The 18,339-nt window shown below is 32.1% G+C and overlaps 1 protein-coding gene across 2 annotated transcripts in view; it reads left to right on the top strand.

Annotated features, from left to right (window-relative positions):
* The window catches only part of NLGN4X (neuroligin 4 X-linked), a 454,011-nt gene that overhangs the window by 12,055 nt on the left and 423,617 nt on the right, over positions 1-18,339 (top strand). The gene's annotated exons all lie outside the window — the stretch shown is intronic.

Consider the following 18,339-nt stretch of genomic DNA (forward strand, 5'->3'; position numbering starts at 1 on the left):
TTCTAATTCTAAGAGTCATGAAATACTGGTTTTATTCTAAACTTGGTGGCATTAGAATAATCTGATCAACAATGGGAAAAATCACAATTGTAATTCATGTTAGGCTCATTGAGAATCTTATTTAGTATAGAGTAGTGGTCATATACTGTATTAGGAAATTCTAGCTAGTCTCAGATTTCTCATGTGTTAAGTGAAAATGAACTAGATTTCCGAGGTCTCTTCTTATAGCTTAAAATTTCTCTGATCATACTCTTATTTACTAAACAACTTTATTTAGTCCTGAAGGATTGGGTACATGTATACTTCCTTCCTTAAGTGAGGGACATAGAGTTACTAAATGATTAAACGATTGAGTACATCATTGTAAAATACCTACTAAAAAAATCTTTAATTGAAACAATGCACTGAATAATTCTGTAGTCACATCAGATCATACCTAATTTAGTTTGATTAGTAAAATTTATTTCTTTCATTGGATGATCTGTGCCAATTCATTTTCAAATTACTGTTGCCAGCAGTATTTTTTCCCACATTTTTGAAACATCTTCTTTCCTAAATTCCTTTGTTGGTTCTTTGTTTTTCTCACAAATTTAGATGTTTTCCTACCTTCTGAAAGATCATTCTTTTTTTATCTTGATTTTTCTTAGTCCTTGTCTTCTTAGATTTTCTGAACTTAAATTTGCCATGGAACTAGTCCATTTTTTTCTATGTATCCTTTTTTCCTGATGGCATTTCATAGTTGGAAACACATTTGTATAGTCTTTGTTGAGTTTTTGTTCCTAACTATCACTTGCTATAGAAATATTTTAAAATTAAAGATCTCATTAATTAAACTTAGCACTTACCTCATTTTTGTATGTACATTCCTAACATGTATGTATTGCAGAGATTATTAATTAGAGCATGTGAATTTATTTAGACAAAATATTTTGATGACTTTATATTAGTGATATTATTTTCATTTGTAATCTTTTGTATTTTATTTCATGCATTTAAAAACATTCTGCTCACACCTCTCAGACTGGCTGATGACAGAAAAAGATAATCATAAATGTTGGAGAGGATATGGGAAAATTGGGACCCTAATGCATTGGTGGTGGAGTTGTGAAATAATCCAACCATTCTGGAGAACAATTTGGAACTATGCCCAAAGGGTTATAAAAATGTGCTATAAAGTTTGATTTGCCATTAAAAAAAAATAAAAATAAAAACATTCTGATAAGGGGTCCATAGATTTAACCAGAGTGAAAGATTTCTTTTGAGATCTAGGGCACAAATAATGTTCTAAGATCCCAGATTTAAAGAGTGGGTCTATAGTCTTGGACAAGTTATTTTATACCTCAGTGTTTAGACAATCCTTTAAAATCAGTGGTGTTAAACTTAAAACAAAACAAAAAGGCCACCAAACAGTACTAAAAGAGCCCTACTGGAGGCATATTGACTTTTTTCTTCAGTCTTTCATTTATGTTGAACTTTTTATGCCACCATTTTGGGTTTTCTTGGCAAAAACATTGGATTGATTGGCCATTTCCTTTGATTTACAGATTAGGAAACTGAAACAAACTGGTTTAAGTGACTTGTCCAAGGATACATGGCTAGTAAGTGCCTAAGGGCAAATTTGAACTCAATTCTTCCAGAGTCTAGGATCTGTGCTTAATCCTCACTTCTCTGTTCAATATTGGCTTAGAAAACCACATATTAGCATTATCTATGTTCTTTTACATTTCAATTTGCTTTGTTAAATATTACCTAATTATTTTATATTTTCTTTTGGGTCAATGTAGATCATGTTTGACACCTCTATTCCAAGTCTATAAATTACAGAAAAAGTCTTACCCTGTTGGTAGGAGTCATTTCTTCAACCATTAGTTCCTTTTCCAATGAAGACATAGATTTATCCCTCTGAAGTTATATACCTGCACTGTCATATTAATTAGTTCTGTATAATAAGATACAAACAAAAATTTAAATGAAAAAACCAAGACAAATATCAAAGGAACAATATTTTAAGTGATTTATTTATTTATAAATTCTTGTAAAACGACTTATGAAAATATCAATAATAATCATTTTTTATATTGTTATTAAGCTCATCAGAAGCAGTAATAATCATTACTTATACTTATTAAAAGTTTCATTACTTTTAATAGTTTTGATTTAACACTTTGTGATACAGCAATGTCATTTTTTGTTGAGGGGAATGAATAAGGTCATTACTACCTCCTTTGTATTATGACTATATTTTGCTCAGAATACTTGACTTACATATATTATATGTGGATTTCTGATGAACAGACTGAGGATGTCAGTGTAAATCCATATATTAAATATTAGTATAGATTAATTTCTTTTAAAAATGAATATGTTTTTAAGAAAGCAAGTATAATCTATTTTCCCAAATATATATAGGTACCAATCATTCCTTTTTCTTGTCACATCCTATTAATCAGCAGCACTTGATTTGATATAAACAAACACAGGGGACTAGGTAATATTTGATTCTTGATATCAGCAGGTAGAAAGCTCAGATTTTATGGAATGGCATTTCATTTACTTCAGGTTATTAGAATTCAAGGACAGAAAGAGTGATTGATTGGAAAGAGTTTCTTTTATTTATTATGTCATCATCTGATTGAAACTTAGAGTTAGGAATATTGGACTATGTAATCAGTAATGCTTGCAGCACCAGAAATCACATAATGCATGCCACGTTGATCCTGGCCCTTTCTATTTTCCATTTGCAAGTAATGTGGCTTTGTTTGCTACCCAATTTAGCCAGAATGCTAGAATCACACAGATATGTAGAAACTCTATTTAGGAGATACCATACTTTTTACACCATAAAATGAGTCTCTCTGAGAAGTCACCTGCAGAACTTGGTAGGATACTGAAATTTATCTTATTTTCTACCTTCATTTTGTAATTGTTTCATAATAATCATTCCAGTAAGAAATCATCTTTCTTTAAAAAAATCATTTCTCCTTTCCTTGTTCCCTTCTTCATGGGTTTCCATATAATTGTCCTCTAGCATTTAAAGCTCTCCACTACTTATCCCCAACCTGTCTTTCCAGGCTTGTTACACCTTACTCCTCTTCAAGAAATCTTTGGTCTAGTCAAACTGGTGTTTCTAATAGAGCATATTCTATCAGCCACCCTGAGGCCCTTGCACTGGTTCTCCCAATGTATAGAATGTACTCCTTAACTTCTAACTCTTGGATTCCTAGGTTCCTTCATGGTTCAGCTCTAGGACCATCTTCTATAAGAAGCATTGTGCTACTGATAACATTTCCCCCAAAATTATTTTTAACTATTTTGTATATTTATATATGCATACATGTTGTTTCTCTTAACAGAATTTATATTTTTGAAGATATAGGCTTGATTGGCTATTATTTTGAATTCTTAGATTCTAGTATAGTATCTAGCACATATATTAATGAAAAGAATAATATATATTTGTTGAGGGTTTACTTGTCATCTTCCTTAAACCCATTGGACTCAAATTCCTGCCCTGATTTCTCTGAGCAGCCATCCCAAAAGATTCTACATGCATTAGCCTCTCTTATTTCAACCTTTGTCATTACTGTCTTTTATAGGTACTTCCATAATCATCTGGTCTAGTTTCAGATTGGTCTGCAGTAGCCTTGGCTGTTCCAATTTCCATAGATCCACAATCTGGATCTGTGCTGTATCTGTGCTATTCCTATAGCTGCCCAGTCTTTGGAGGGAATTGAGGAGGAACACAGTGACCAGCTGCCAGCTCTGATGTGCTCCATGTAACCTACTATCTCCTTATTTCTTCTCCTCCAACATTTGAATCTCAGTCGTTGGTCTTACTATCTCTCCCTCACACTTATTTAGCGTTCTATTGAAACTTATAGGCAGTCCCTATCCCTTGACAATTACAGATTTCAGTAGGATACTACTATTCCCCTACCATTGACCTTCTAAATTATTATTATAATTTTTAAATAAAATGTTCCTAACTGGAAAGGATATTGTGAAATAGAAAATGAAATCTGCTTCATTCTCAATATTTCTGCTTCTTAGAAAGAAATGTGGAAGGCTGATACTATACCAGCTACCTGGATAAGCAGACCTCAAGAAATTGGCAGGGAAGCCCTGGAACTCATACTTCTTTTTTTACATAATTTTCTTAAGCCTGTGGATCCAGAATTATACTTTAGAGACCACTACATTGTAGATGCTGCCTCATAATCACTTCTAGGCTTCTCAGAATTACAAATTTTGCTCTTACCTGTTAAGACATATCTATTGATTATAAAATAAAAATGATGTGTTTGAGATAAGTAATTGAAAAGGGAATTCTGTGAAAGGTGCTGGACAGATGTCACCAACATATAGTAAATCAGTCTTGATTTTTTGGTTTAGCTCATTTCAGTTTGTTGTAATTATTGTTTACCCAGTAGTATGCTAAAACTTACATCTTCTTGCTAAAAACATTTTCTAAGAGCTAAATAAAAATTAAGCTCTAAATAATTTGCATTTTACTGCTTTTGAATATAAGACCTAAAGTAGAATAACTTGGCCTTCATTCAAGTCAGGAAGACCAGAGTTCTTTCTTATCTTCTAAGAAGAGTTGAAGGACTTGGTTTTAAATTCTGACTCTGCTATTTATTATATTGACTGTGGTCAATTTATTTAGCCTCTCTGGGACTTTGTTTCCTCATCTATATAATAAGTGGACTGGGCTGGGTATATTCCATGTTTCCTTCAGATTTGTTCATATTGGCTATACTGCCCTGAGCAAAGTTCAATGCTCCCAGACAACTTTCAAAAACTAGTAAAATAGGTGATTGTTCCCTTTCTTTGAGGGTGTTTCCCTATTAGGAATTCCCCATGGCAATGAAAGGTCCTAAAAAAAAAAAAAAAAAAAATCTGGTGAATAGGCTACTGCAGAACAACTGGCTTGATGGATAAGCAGCTGGAGATGAACCATTAAGAACTCTGTGTGTATCTTGCCTTTGACCCAGTATGTGTGACTGTGTAAGTCATTCCTGTCTGTGACTTAGCATATGTCCTTAGGATATATTTATTTAGTAATAGAGGGAGTTTTAGCAATTGCAGATTGAGTAATTCTGATAAATATTATTGCTTTCAAAGGCACCATTTATTCTGCCTTTAAATTTGTATATCAATCCATAGAAAATGCTGATTTTACTCTCCTTCACAGAAGGGAACATTTTTTAAAAAGAAAATAAGTGTATAGCTAAGGGTGGGGAGAATTGAGGGAATGAAGATACCTTTGCAGCTCTCCATTTAAATGTACACCAGAGGCCTTTATTTAAGAAAAAAAAATGTTGTTTAATTTAGAGGAAATGCAAGCATAAAGGTACTCAGTATTCACAGATGCCTCAGGGCTTCCCTAAAGTAGGAAACCTAACACCATAGGCATTTTGTCACACTTATTTAGCCATCTCTGGTTTAAGATACTTACCCTGAAAAATCTGTCCTTTCAAATTGTATTGCCAATGCTTCTTATTATGTATGTTGAGCTTGCCAGTTGGTAACTACTCACCACAGTGAATTTCCCCAATTACTGGTGTTCCTCAAACATTTGGCACAGAATACTGGCCAGTCATGCTAAGTGCACACTCTTGCCTGGTGCAAGCATGCACTAGAGCAAATCGAAATTGATGACAGCTTCGTTTCATTGCTCTACTTTCTCAGTGGCCTCATCATTGACACATTTAGAAGTTACCAAGCTAGGAAGGTTAGGGAAAGCCTGAATATTTCTGAAACAAGCATGTGGCCATCTACAGTTAGTGTGACAGACTAGTGGAGAGTTTAATTGCCCTAATGTATTCAGCTTTCAACATAGCCTCCAATTTCCTAATGATTAGTATAACTCCTTATGTCTTATAAGTTCTCTGATGTAGGTTGGCTGGCATGTTGTCTATTTCCTTGGTTCAGGCACTTCATGAAAAATTTTTTTTAATCTTGAAGTTTTTGTTATTTTCGTTTGCTTGATAATAAGCAGGCTGACAAATTACTATCTCTGTATTTCTGCTTATACATACTTAATATTTACTAGCTGTGTGACCTTAAGCAAGGTCTCCTCATTTATAAAATGGGAATAATAATAATAAATAATAATAATACTGATTTTCTAGGGCTGTCTTGAAGTTCAAATGAGATAATAACTGTAAAGTGTTTAGCATTGTAATGCCAGAGAAACTGAGGCAAGATAGAGATTAGAGAGTTTTTAATGTTTTATTTGAATTTCTGAGAGGGAGAGATTTTCTAGGGAGAAGATCAGAATCCATCTGTTTCCCAGGGCTGAATTGGACTTTTGTCTCAAAAAATTCAGCATCAAATATGGTATTCCAGTGCTTATTTTATAGGGCTTTGAGTGATCAGATAAGACAAGGGCAAGGGGTGAACTCTGAACATTGGTGAGCGGGAATTTTCAAGAAAGGACTATAAATCCAGTTCTGATAGGTTGGGGGGTGAGGACCATAATTTCTGATACATTGGGAATGAAAGAGGTAGTCAAACTAGAGAAAGAAAGTCTGGAACAGGAGATATGCTTACATATCTCTAACTTATTTGCAATTTATGGCTCTATGGAATGCTAATAGTCAGGGCTCCCAGCCCTAACTATCTCAGTCCTAATGGTTAGGAAGGAGGGTTGCAACTAGGAGGACAGAGGCAGAACACTTCAAGGAACTGAGGCAAAACAATTTAGGGAAACTTAGGCAGAACAATAAAAGGAAACTGTAGCACAACAGCATAATGCCTAACATAAAAAAGTAAGGGCTATATAAATATTGGTTGTTGTTGTTATTACTATTGCTAACATAGGAGAAATAAGTAAATTTTTTTTTGATCAGTGAAAAGGAATCTATGGGAAGGGAAACTGTATAATTGTAAGGTTTATGCAAATTTTGAAATCATGGGGGAAAAAAATCTTAAGCAATACATTCCTCTTACTCCACTATGGAAAAAAAAGTATTAGCCATTTTGGGAAAACTAGGAAAACATAATAAAAATATACACAGACATATATATATATGTACATATGTAGCAATATATTAATATGTAACTTTTCTGAAGGAAATAGAGTCATTTTATCAACTTTGAATATTGCATTGTTGAGTCATTTTAGTTAAGTCTGACTTTCTCATTTGGAGTTTTCTTGACAGATATTTATCTTGACAGATATTGCAGTTTCCTTTTCCAGCTCATTTTACAGGTGAGGAACTTAGGCAAATAGGGTTACGTGACTTGCTCAAGTTTGTATAGCTTGTAAAGTTGTGAGGCTGGATTTGAACTCATGTTTTCCTCACTCCCAACCCAGTGTAGTGTCCACTGTGTCATCTAGCTGTCCTGGCTTTAAATATAAATGTGTTATTTAAGCTTAACTTAGTGAGAAATTAGTTTTGGTATGCTAATTATGAAGCATAATCAATTTAGACAGTTATATATGTAATATGTACATACATGTACTCATCTATATATACACATATATACATACACACATACATATACACCAATTGATTTAATTTGAAATGCTTTTTTTTTTTGGGGGGGGGGACAAATGAAACAATAAGTCCTTGTAGTTTTTTTGATTCCAGCCTCTCTTAGCATTTGTGAATTTTTTCCTTGGTTTATAAAAAGACAAAAATAGAAAAACCCTATAATTACTATCATCACAACTTACATTTATATATTTCTTTAGTCACAGGAGAAACTCTTTATATGGTAGACAATGCAAGTATTATTTACTAAATCTTAAATGAAAATTTTGTAAGATCAGGCACTTTTTCTGACCTATTTGTATTAGCCACTTCTGCTTCTTTATTTTTATCTTTAGATCTGAATTTTTCAAATCCTTACCTTTAACATTAATCTAAATTCTTCTCTCATCTCCTTTCATTTGAGCAATATAGTAAGGTCCTATTTCTAGTTTTACGTTCTACATGGAAAAGTGGATAATTTATTTATTCCTCCTTTTATTGGTGATTTTTAGCATTTCTTATGGTTATTGATATAATGGGTTTCTACCTTTGAAATATGCCAATTGATATCCTTTAAACATTAGGCAGTTACTCTTGTTCTCATATATTTGAATTAATTCCGGTAGCTTTTATCATGGAAACTTGCTAGAAAGGTTTTTCAAGTTAAGTGACTTCCTTATAATTGTATTACACTAAATTTTTTGGTGCAGAAACGTCACTTTTTAAAAATAAAAACTCTATTCTTTTGTCTGTTGTAATTTTCTTTGTTTCTTGATCCTTGTCATGAGGAATGGAACATTTTCACCAATATTTAGATCAGAAGTCAAAAAAGCAAAACCCATAAAAAAGTAATTTAATTATAAAGTTACTTTTCATGTTTCTGTGATAGTAGATGTGCCCTTGATTTTTTTAGCTTGATTTTTTTTTTTTTTTTTTTTTTTTTGCTTGTGAGAGCGGTCATCCAACCTCTTCATTTTATAGAGAGAGGACTTTAAGATCTAGAGAGGTTATGACTTGTTCAAAGTTGCACATCTAGGAGCAAGGCCAATATAATGTCAAGTAAGACAGTGTTTAGAACATTGATCAAGAGGCAAGATCTGAATTCAAATCACACCTTAAACCTGTCTTAATCTGTAAATCTGGCAAATCCTTTAAAGTCTTCCTGCCTCAGCTACCTAAACTATAACATGAGAAGAAGAATAGCAACTATCTCTCAGAGTTCTTGTGAAGATAAAATGAGATACCTGAAAAGTGTTTAGCATAATGGCTGATATATAGTAGGTACTTAAAAATCCTTGTTCCCTCCCTACTCAAGAACTTTTTAATTTTACCTTGAAGAATTTTATTAGCTTGATGTTATCCTTGTTCTTTTAACATGCTGATGGAATTCTATTTGATCTTTTCTTATGTGTCAATATCATTAATGCTTATTCCCAAAACAGAAAAGATTATATACAAGAGCAATAAAGTGAGTCTTTCCTTATTGTTTCTTTTTTTCTTTAAAGCATGAATCAGTAAATTTTACCTAGAAGAAGATACTTGTCTCTCTGACTTCTTTACAAAGATGCTATGGTATGGTAACATTATAGTTTATATATGACTATACATATATAGATTTATATTTATATACATATATAGATTTATATTTATATACATATACATATATATAATTGTATATACATACATATAATTTTTATATTATATATATATGTACATATATATATATGTATGTATGTATGTATGTATACTCAGGTTACTAGACATTAGGCATGCAAGGAACCTACAAATGTTCCTATAATACCAGTTCTTTTCTACATCCCTCTCCTGTCCTTTCCTATAGATTATGAGCTCCCCAAAGAATATATATGTATGTTACATCCTTCATTTGGAACTCTTTAACATTCTCCTTGGATCTCTCCAAGGCTTAGTAAATACGTTTGCATTGGTGAATTCTTTGCAGTTAAGAAAGACAATGAAATTCCTGTACTTCTTTGTCTCTGTATATAATTTGAATTATTGATCAGAAACATTCAGGGAGTGGGTGGATAATGGAAACAACATTCATCCATCAATCATGTATTAAGCTTCTAAGTATAAGGTTTTGGCTGGTGTGGGGAATGACAAAGATAAAAAAAATGCAATATGAGCTCCATCAAATAATATACATTATATTGCTCAAAAAAAAAGGTCTTTTTGAAAGATTACACTTGTTTACAAGAAAGCTTTTAGTAAGCATTATCATATATACCAGATTCTAGGTAAAGCACTGGTGAGTAAGAAATGCATAACCAAAGTACCTCACTTCAAGGAACTTACTTTCTCATGGGAAAGATCTTTTGTAAATAAAGAAGCTGAGCCTTGAAAAAAAAAAATAAGGTTTCCAAGAGAATGAGGAAGAAATGCTTTCCAAGAAGAAATTCTATAGAATCATGGAGGAAGGAAATGGAATGTCATGTGAGAGGAATAGCAGCAGAACAATTTGGCTTAAATATGAAGTGTGAAAAAGTAATATGAAATCATTTTATGAGAAACAATCATGGTTATCGTAGTCATCCCACCATTTTATTATAAAAAAGTAATGGTTTGTTTAACATTGTCATCCTTTGTCATCTAGGGGAGGGAGTCAGAGGAAGGGAGGAAAATAGGAACATGAGGTTTTGCAAGCGTTAATGTTGAAAAATTATTCATGCGTATGTTTTGAAAATTAAAACTCCTTTTAAAATTAAATAAAAAAAATAGATTTGAGTTTTGGCATCAAAAAAGTAATAATTTTGTGCACCTGGGAAATAATTCAGAGAACATTAAATATGAATGAATAATAGTAATAGAGTATCTTGTCTGAGGACCATTTTTATCTGAAATTAATTGAATATAAGATGATAGTAATAGTAGTAACAGTAATAATAATTATGGTGAGATCCCCACATGTAGCAACGGATATGGTGCTCATGTATATCTTGAGGCCATTTTTTTGTGGCCTTAAGGAAGAAAGAATAGACAACTCTAACCTTTTCTTTTTCCATGCTTCTACATGTTAGATTTAATTCCTACCAGGAAGAGAAGGAAAAAGACAAGGTAGAAGTCAAGCTACTCTTCTCACAAAGAAGGTATACTGGGCTATAATTCTATCAGTTCTTTTATATATTTTTATTCTGGGGTATATTATCAGATTCAAGCTAACTCCTAATTACTGTGTCATTGTTGGGAGCAAGTAAAATGCCAAGTTTTATAATTAATGTTTAACCCCCTTTCTACCAAATAGTAGTTTTCATGATAAAAACCCCTAGTCAAGAAAATTCATTTATTTAAATAAGTAGCAAAGCATATATAGCTATATCTATATAAATAATATATAGTGAAATAATATAGAGTGAAAGAGCTCTTCCATTTGGAACAAAAGTAACTAAATTCAACCTGAGAGAGTGACTTAGTTCTTACCCATGGAGATATTCCTGAAGTCTTTTGTATAACTGTAATACCAAGAAAGTGAAGTGAGTAGGGATTGATTTATTTCCTTAGTGGAGATTTATTAATAAACTAGCTACCCAATGGGACTGTTGTCCAAAGCATTTGGTGTATAGTAACTGAGGCACAGACTTTATATAGGATTGTAATTAGCAAAGCAAGCAGGTGATAACAGAAGCAAAAAAGAATACAATTAAGTAATTTCCTTACTTATCATCTGGTAGTTGTTAAGTAAGAAAAAAAATATGTTTCTCACAGCATAATGCAATAACAATGATGGAAATTGGCTTAGGATGTACACAATGGTGGGAATGAAAGAATTAACAGGATGCTTATGATGATGGGAATGGGGTTAAGGAGACTTTCCAGGGTCAGTATTTTCAGAGAACAATAATTGATCTCATCTAGATCTAGAAGCACCTTACCGGTGTGATGCCCAAGCAAGCAGAAGAATAGAAATAGGCAAGGTCCCTTTATGGTCATGCTTGTCCCTTTGATCTAATATGTGAGACTAAGTTCAGATTCTCATGAGGAACTTATGGAGTCCTTTTCGTTCAACATAACAAGCAGAAAATAGGGACATGATGAAGAATATCACCATCTCTCCTGTTTTGCTAGAGTCTTTTTCTTTAGCTTCCTGGAGTGGGGTTGTCCTTTTCTATTTTCCTTCTTAAAGCTGAGAAAGCACCCAAAGTGACTTGAGGAAGCTCTGAAGAGAAACAAGCAATTAAAGCTCTGTTGCTCTTGCCAATTGTATCAGAACCCTCGCATAGGCCAGGTTCACTTCCACCAATAAGGAGAGAGTTCTATATTATTGGATTATCTCCTTCCTCCTTATGTCTTATATTTATATAGCATTTTAGATTTTTTGGAATACTTTTACAAGTATCATCTTATTTGATCCCCATAGAAACCTTGAAAGATATGTGCCACTATTTTTTTCCTTCTGTTTTTTTCTACTTAACTTATCAGGAGGAATTGAAAACATAATATATAATTAATGCTGTATAGATGATCTCAGGCTATCAGGACATATTGTAGTCAAGAAAAAGGAAAACTAAATGTACTCAATTATATAGGAGTAATTTTTATTTGCTCATGACCATTTAGAAATGTCAATTCTTAAGACATACTTTGAGAATTTGATGATCTTATTTATGATTTAAATCATAATTATTTCATTTCAATTATGGATATACCTATGTGTACACTGCTCCTGGCTTTCTAATCCTGTATTATTCTTTCTGTATTTATTTTTTTCTTTAATCTTCTTTAGATCTACCCAATGTTCTAGAATTTTTCCTCCAGGTCTTTAAATATTTTATGGGTATCAGCAAAACTCATGGGATATCCATCTTTTGTACTTTTTCTGCTACATATTAGCCCTTCTTTTTACAGCACCAAGATTTGGAGTCATAGATTTCCAATTGGAAGAGACTTTAGAGATCATCCAGTCCAAGTCCCTTGCTCTATAAATGAGGGACCTGTGATACAAAGATATTAAGCTATAAAGGTTTCACAATTAGTAAATGATAGATCAAATCTGAACCCAGAATCAGTGAATTAATATCTAGTGCTCCATTTCTCTGTATCCTGCTGCCTTCTGGTATTTTTTTGATGAAGCCTTATGCTATTTCTTACATTCAAGTTATCACTGGCACTATTTTGCAATCTACCATACCTTAATTTTCCAAAATCCTTTAGGAGTCCTTTGTTATGCCTCAGTTTCCCAGAATTGTTCTGCCTCAGTCTCCCTGGTGGCAATACCCCCCTTCCTGGCCTATAGGACTGAAATAATTAGGACTGAAATCCTTGGCCACTGTAGTATTCCAAAAAGTCATACAACTCCAGATGCTCAAATGTTTGGGCATCTTATGCTTAAGACATCCTGTCTCTAGCTTCTTTACTTATTAGAATTTATGATCCTTCCTCCTTACCCCCATCCTGTCAGAACTGAATTTATGGTCCTTTCCTGGATTTCTTGCTCACCAGTGCTCTATCCTCCCCCCCTTGTCTTTATTTGCCCTATAAGAGTCTGTGGAATACTTGCTTTTTGTGGATGCTTTGACACAAGAGTCTCATCCAGCTGACTGACTCATATGCATGGCCAATTCAGACTCTCCACTAATAAAATATTTAAAATCTCTAATCTCTGCTTTGCCTCAGTTTCTCTAACATTATGCTTTCAGTTTTGATTTTTAGAAAATTGTGCTGCTATAATTTTTTAGTCAGGTAACATTCTCTGTGGAACAACATTATTTTAAATGGATTTTGTGTCAGGTTGTAATTTATGTTTATGGAAAGTATCATTTCATAAGGTCATAGATTTCTGTTTTTATTTTTTTTAAATTTTATTGTTTTTTTTATCTTTAATTTCATTATCTACAGATTACTCCCACTTTGTAACAAAGTAAACATGTAAAACTATTACAGTGATTAATTTGAATGTTATATATATTTTTAGGATAATAAATTTAAAAGTGAAAGGGACTATATAGGTCCCTGGTCCAATGCTTTCACTTTGCAAATGGTAAAACCAAGATCTATAAAAGTTAAATGACTTAGACCAAGTCACACAACTTGTAATTATATGAGGCAGTATTTGAACCTAGGTGTTAGTGATTCCAGCTTCACTACTGCCTACCACTTCTTTAAAATAAAATAAAAAAGTTAAAAAAAACAAACAACCAAAAATAACAACTGCAACAAAACAACACACCTGAAAATATGGAAAGAATGTGGAATAGTAGTAATGAATAAAAACATATTTTATAGATAATACATATTCAAATTGATACGTTTGCATCTTTTTTTTTTTTTCTCTGTGTGTGTGTATGTGTGTGTATGTATGCTTTAGTTTCTTAAGACTAAAGGTTGCAGAGCAGTTCCACATCAGCATAGATAGAGGTAATTTTTTTCATTTGGAGCATATTAATGAACTCACAGCTCTATTAAATTAAAAACAAAATATCATTCTTACTTAAGTATGTAGCCTCTGTTTTAATCATATACATTTAAAAGTATAAGTTTACAAAGAATAAAGAGGGACTGTTTTTCTGTGTTACCAAAAGATTTGCAAATGGAGAATTTACCAAATAAAGGTAGTGTGAATATATCCACCAAAATTTGATTTAACAATTTTCAGGAATATGCTACCATCTTTTAGTAAAATGAACTATTCTTAGGCAGCTATTTATTTACAAGATATTGTTTCATTACCATAAAATATAGGTATTCTGTCACTTCTTCCATGAGTATGGCACAAGTTTGTTGGTTTGGCCGGGCATGGACAAAAAAAATTGTTGAGATTGTGACTGGAAAAGACTGACCTTAGTATATCTTCTTTTCTGAAATCTATTCAATAGTAAGAATCTGCTTTATAAATTAAAGACATTTCAGTAGAGGTTAGGTCAAGATAATCTAGTATGGAGAAAGCTAAGATTGATTGATGAACATGACAGCATTGGAAAAAAAAAGTGTCCCTGAACAAAAGTAGCAAGGTTATTTCATATTGAACAAAATCTCCATACAGATGAATGGCCCATAGGTGGAAAGAAGGTATCTGAAATTTTGTTGGGAGATATTTGATTTACGGTTTTCCAGATCTGAGCAAATTGGTGACAAGTATTGCTTGCCCTTATGTTATTAACAGTAGCAAACCTGTTAAACCTGTTTTGAACAGCAAATTAAATTTGTCTTGTTAAAAAATTCTGTTAAAGTCTTTCTGCAGCAAAGTTACTTTGATTCATTAAAAGCTATTTTAATTTCTTTAGGTTTCCAAGCTAAGACAAGGGTTTTAATATTCCAAGGCCAAATGCAGAGCTGAATTGACAGGAAAAAAGGAGTTTTGAAGATGTGTTATATTAACCTTTGGAGCCTTTTGAATTAATCTCATTAACCCCAAAGGATACACTGTAATATTGAGTATAAATGCCTTCACAATAGGTTATTTGCTTTGAGCTACATTAGGAATTTCTATAGTAAATCTACATTTTTCCCCCTACAATAAAAGTGATATATATGCAAAACCAGTAATTTTCATTTAGATGTTAATTAAGTAGCAAAATGCCCTGTTTTCTTCTAGGAGCCATCTGCCACACCATAAGACAGCTTAAATATACTTTTTTTTTTTTTTACTTTTTTGTTGTGTTTATAGGATTTTTAATCTTAATTCTTTAACCCCCACTTCTCCTCAAGTAAGTTTTCTTTTGTATCCAAAACTGTCAGGTAAAGAAATGTGACTTCTACCCTTCCTCTATTTCTCTATTGTAATTTCTACTAATTTTAAAATATTATCTTTGTCAGTAATTCATAATTAGTCATATTTTCAATTACTTTGATACTTAGTGTTGCAGAACTAAAACATCAGTAATTAGATGACTTTTTCATTTTTATCTGGTCATTTTGCATGGTGTAGACAGAATATATAATCTATGTATAGTTACATCTGAAGTTTTATAGCATATGTGCTTTTGAGTTCTGAAGTTTTGTGACTATAATTTGAAGTAATATTTTCGTTAACTTATTAAGTCACAGAGATAGATAGAACTTCAGAAGCCATTTATTCCAGCCCTTTACTTAAAGAATCCGTTCAAAAGTATCTTGAAGTGTGACCATTTAAGTCAAAGTTTGGGTACTAATAATTATGGGGAACTTACTAACTCAGAACCCAAGAAATGGTTATAATGATTAGAAATTTCAGGCTCAATAATCACATGTCAACACTCCTCAACATTGTGTAATGTTGCAAATTCTTCTTTGTTTTCTCAAATAAAATACTTATAAGATTCTTATACAGAAATTTCAATTGTATTACTTTTTTCATATTTCATTAACAATTTTGGTTAAGGTTACAAAGTCATAATATACAATGGAAAGAACACAGATTTTCAAGTCAAAGGAGGAGGGTTCAAATTCTGCCCTTGATACTTTGTGACCTTGGGCAATTTAGGTATCAGTTTCCTCACCTGTAAAATTAGGCAGTTGGAGTTTGGCTCTTCTAACTCTGAATTTCTGATTCCCTTTTTAAAAAATGAAAACTACAAAATATGAACAGTTACAGGTACTGTCAGTCACTGTCACTATATTAGTTATTTCATTTAATTTTTGTTAGTAGAATACATATTGAAGTCATTGTTAAGGAGTGACTGGTGTCAAAACAAAATCTATCAATTAAAATAATTATTCAACCATTGCCCAAATGTTGAGTACACACTTAGATAATAGTATTTGCTGTTATAAAAAGAGCTGCTATAAATATTATCGCACATGTGGGACCATTCTTTTTAATTTTTACATCTTTAAATTTAAATGCAGGAATGCAAATCAAAAACTAAACATTTTTACTAATATCTTTCAAATTGTTTTGCAGAAGTTTAGATAAGTTTATAGCTCTTCCAGCTGCCAATTTTTTTTTGTTCTTCACATAGATCCTTTAGCTTTTAATTTTTTCTACCTTGTTTTTTTTTTTTTTAAACAATTTGATAGATAATAAATTCTAGTTATTTGACTTTTTGTTTTGATGGTTATTAGTGATTTTTAGCAGTTTTTTTCATATGGTTGTTGATAGTTTTCATTTCTTCTTTTGAACATTGTCTGCTTAGATTCTTTGACTACTTATTGGGCAAAAACTTATAGTTAGATCTCTGTTGATTCACTATAGATTTTATTTCTGACTTTTTAATGTTAGACTTGAGAGGCAGCATGATATAATAGTCCAGACCTCAGGTCATGAAGATGTACATAAAAATATACCTCTGCCACTTATTTTCTGTCAGATTGTGAGAAAGAAATCTAACTTTTTTTTTTGTTTTTACATATGCAAACTAAAAATAATATTAACTCTTGGCCATTCTTTTCCATGAATATTCCATAGTGATTCTACCCAGGGTATTTGAGATGGTTTCCTTTTTTCTTGGTATTGTATGCATATTTGTAGAATACTTGTACTTTCCATCTTACTACATGTTAAGCTCACCTCCTTTTCCAATCATATACTTTTTTGATAGGATTTTTCTGACCCTGAAATAATTCATTGTTGATAATATTTTGCACTCAATTCCTGCATTCTTTATATTTCTCTATTGCCCTTTAAGTAAACTATAATTTTAAAATCACACAGATGGTACTATGATTTTTAAGCATTCCGCAATACTTGAAGAATATTAATGTTAAATATATGAGCTTTTGTTTCAAGAAGAAAATTGAGAAAAGTTAAAATCTTCAATTTCCCAAAGTGAATTATTCCAGCTCATTATCTTCTTGTCTAAAACTAGACATTGTTAATTGTCCATCTGCCTGTATCTTTCCAAGTTATGTGTGAACATACATACACACATAGTTATAAATACACAAGTACATGTGCATGTGTACATATGTATAAGCATATATACATATAGACCTATCACATTTTTGCAATATGAATATACATATAGTATCTAGACCTCTATGTAAAAAGCACAATATTTGGTGTCTGGGCTATAAAACAGGGCACCTTTATCAAGCATAAATCTTTCTGATGCCTCCTTTAAGATTAATAATAACAGGTTATTTTGACAATGTTATCTCTGTAATTATTGAAATATTTTGCTTCCTTTTCCCTTAATAAGGTATTTCATTTCACTTAGCATTGTGTCTGGTATATGCATTCTTTTTTTTTTTTTTTTTTTTTTAGTGATGAATGGATTGACCTTATTATTGTTAAATGGATCAGTAATCACTCAGTAAGACTGTCAGTAAAGCCCAAAAGATGGTTGCTGCCATCAAAATGTAGTGGAGAGAACAACACTGTGATAAAGCACTTTAAGAAGATTATCTCAGCAACCCTGAAAGGGAGCAATCTCCATTTTACAATTGAGGACATTGAGACACAAAGAGGCTAACGGTCCATAGTCACATAGCTAGTAAGGTATCTGAAGGTTGATTTTAACTCAGATCTTCTTGAATCAAAGCCATACACTGTATACACTGTATCACTCCATACACTGTATCAATTTTCTGCTTCTTTAAAGTCTTATATTCTTATGGGAATGAAAATTTCCATAAACAAATTCTCTTTTTCATCCATATCCTATTTTCTATCATCAATAATATTAAGTTCTTTGGGATGATATTATTAATTACACCCCTTATCTTTTTCCCATTTTAAAATTCTTTTATCTTTATACAAATTTTATCTTTAAAAAGGACAGCCTAACTACTATGTATATACATTTATTTCAGGAATGACTCTATAAGTCAATTTACTGTCTCTTAAAATATAATCAATTTGTGTGTGTGTGTGTGTGTGTGTGTGTGTGTGTGTGTGTGTGTGTGTGTGATGTCACTGGCTGCTCTTCAAGTTCAATGCCTATCAACTCTTTTCACAAAGGAATTATTCATGATGTGTATTGAC

The sequence above is a fragment of the Sminthopsis crassicaudata genome, chromosome 3 (assembly GCF_048593235.1).
Source record: "Sminthopsis crassicaudata isolate SCR6 chromosome 3, ASM4859323v1, whole genome shotgun sequence".
Lineage (NCBI taxonomy): Eukaryota > Metazoa > Chordata > Mammalia > Dasyuromorphia > Dasyuridae > Sminthopsis > Sminthopsis crassicaudata.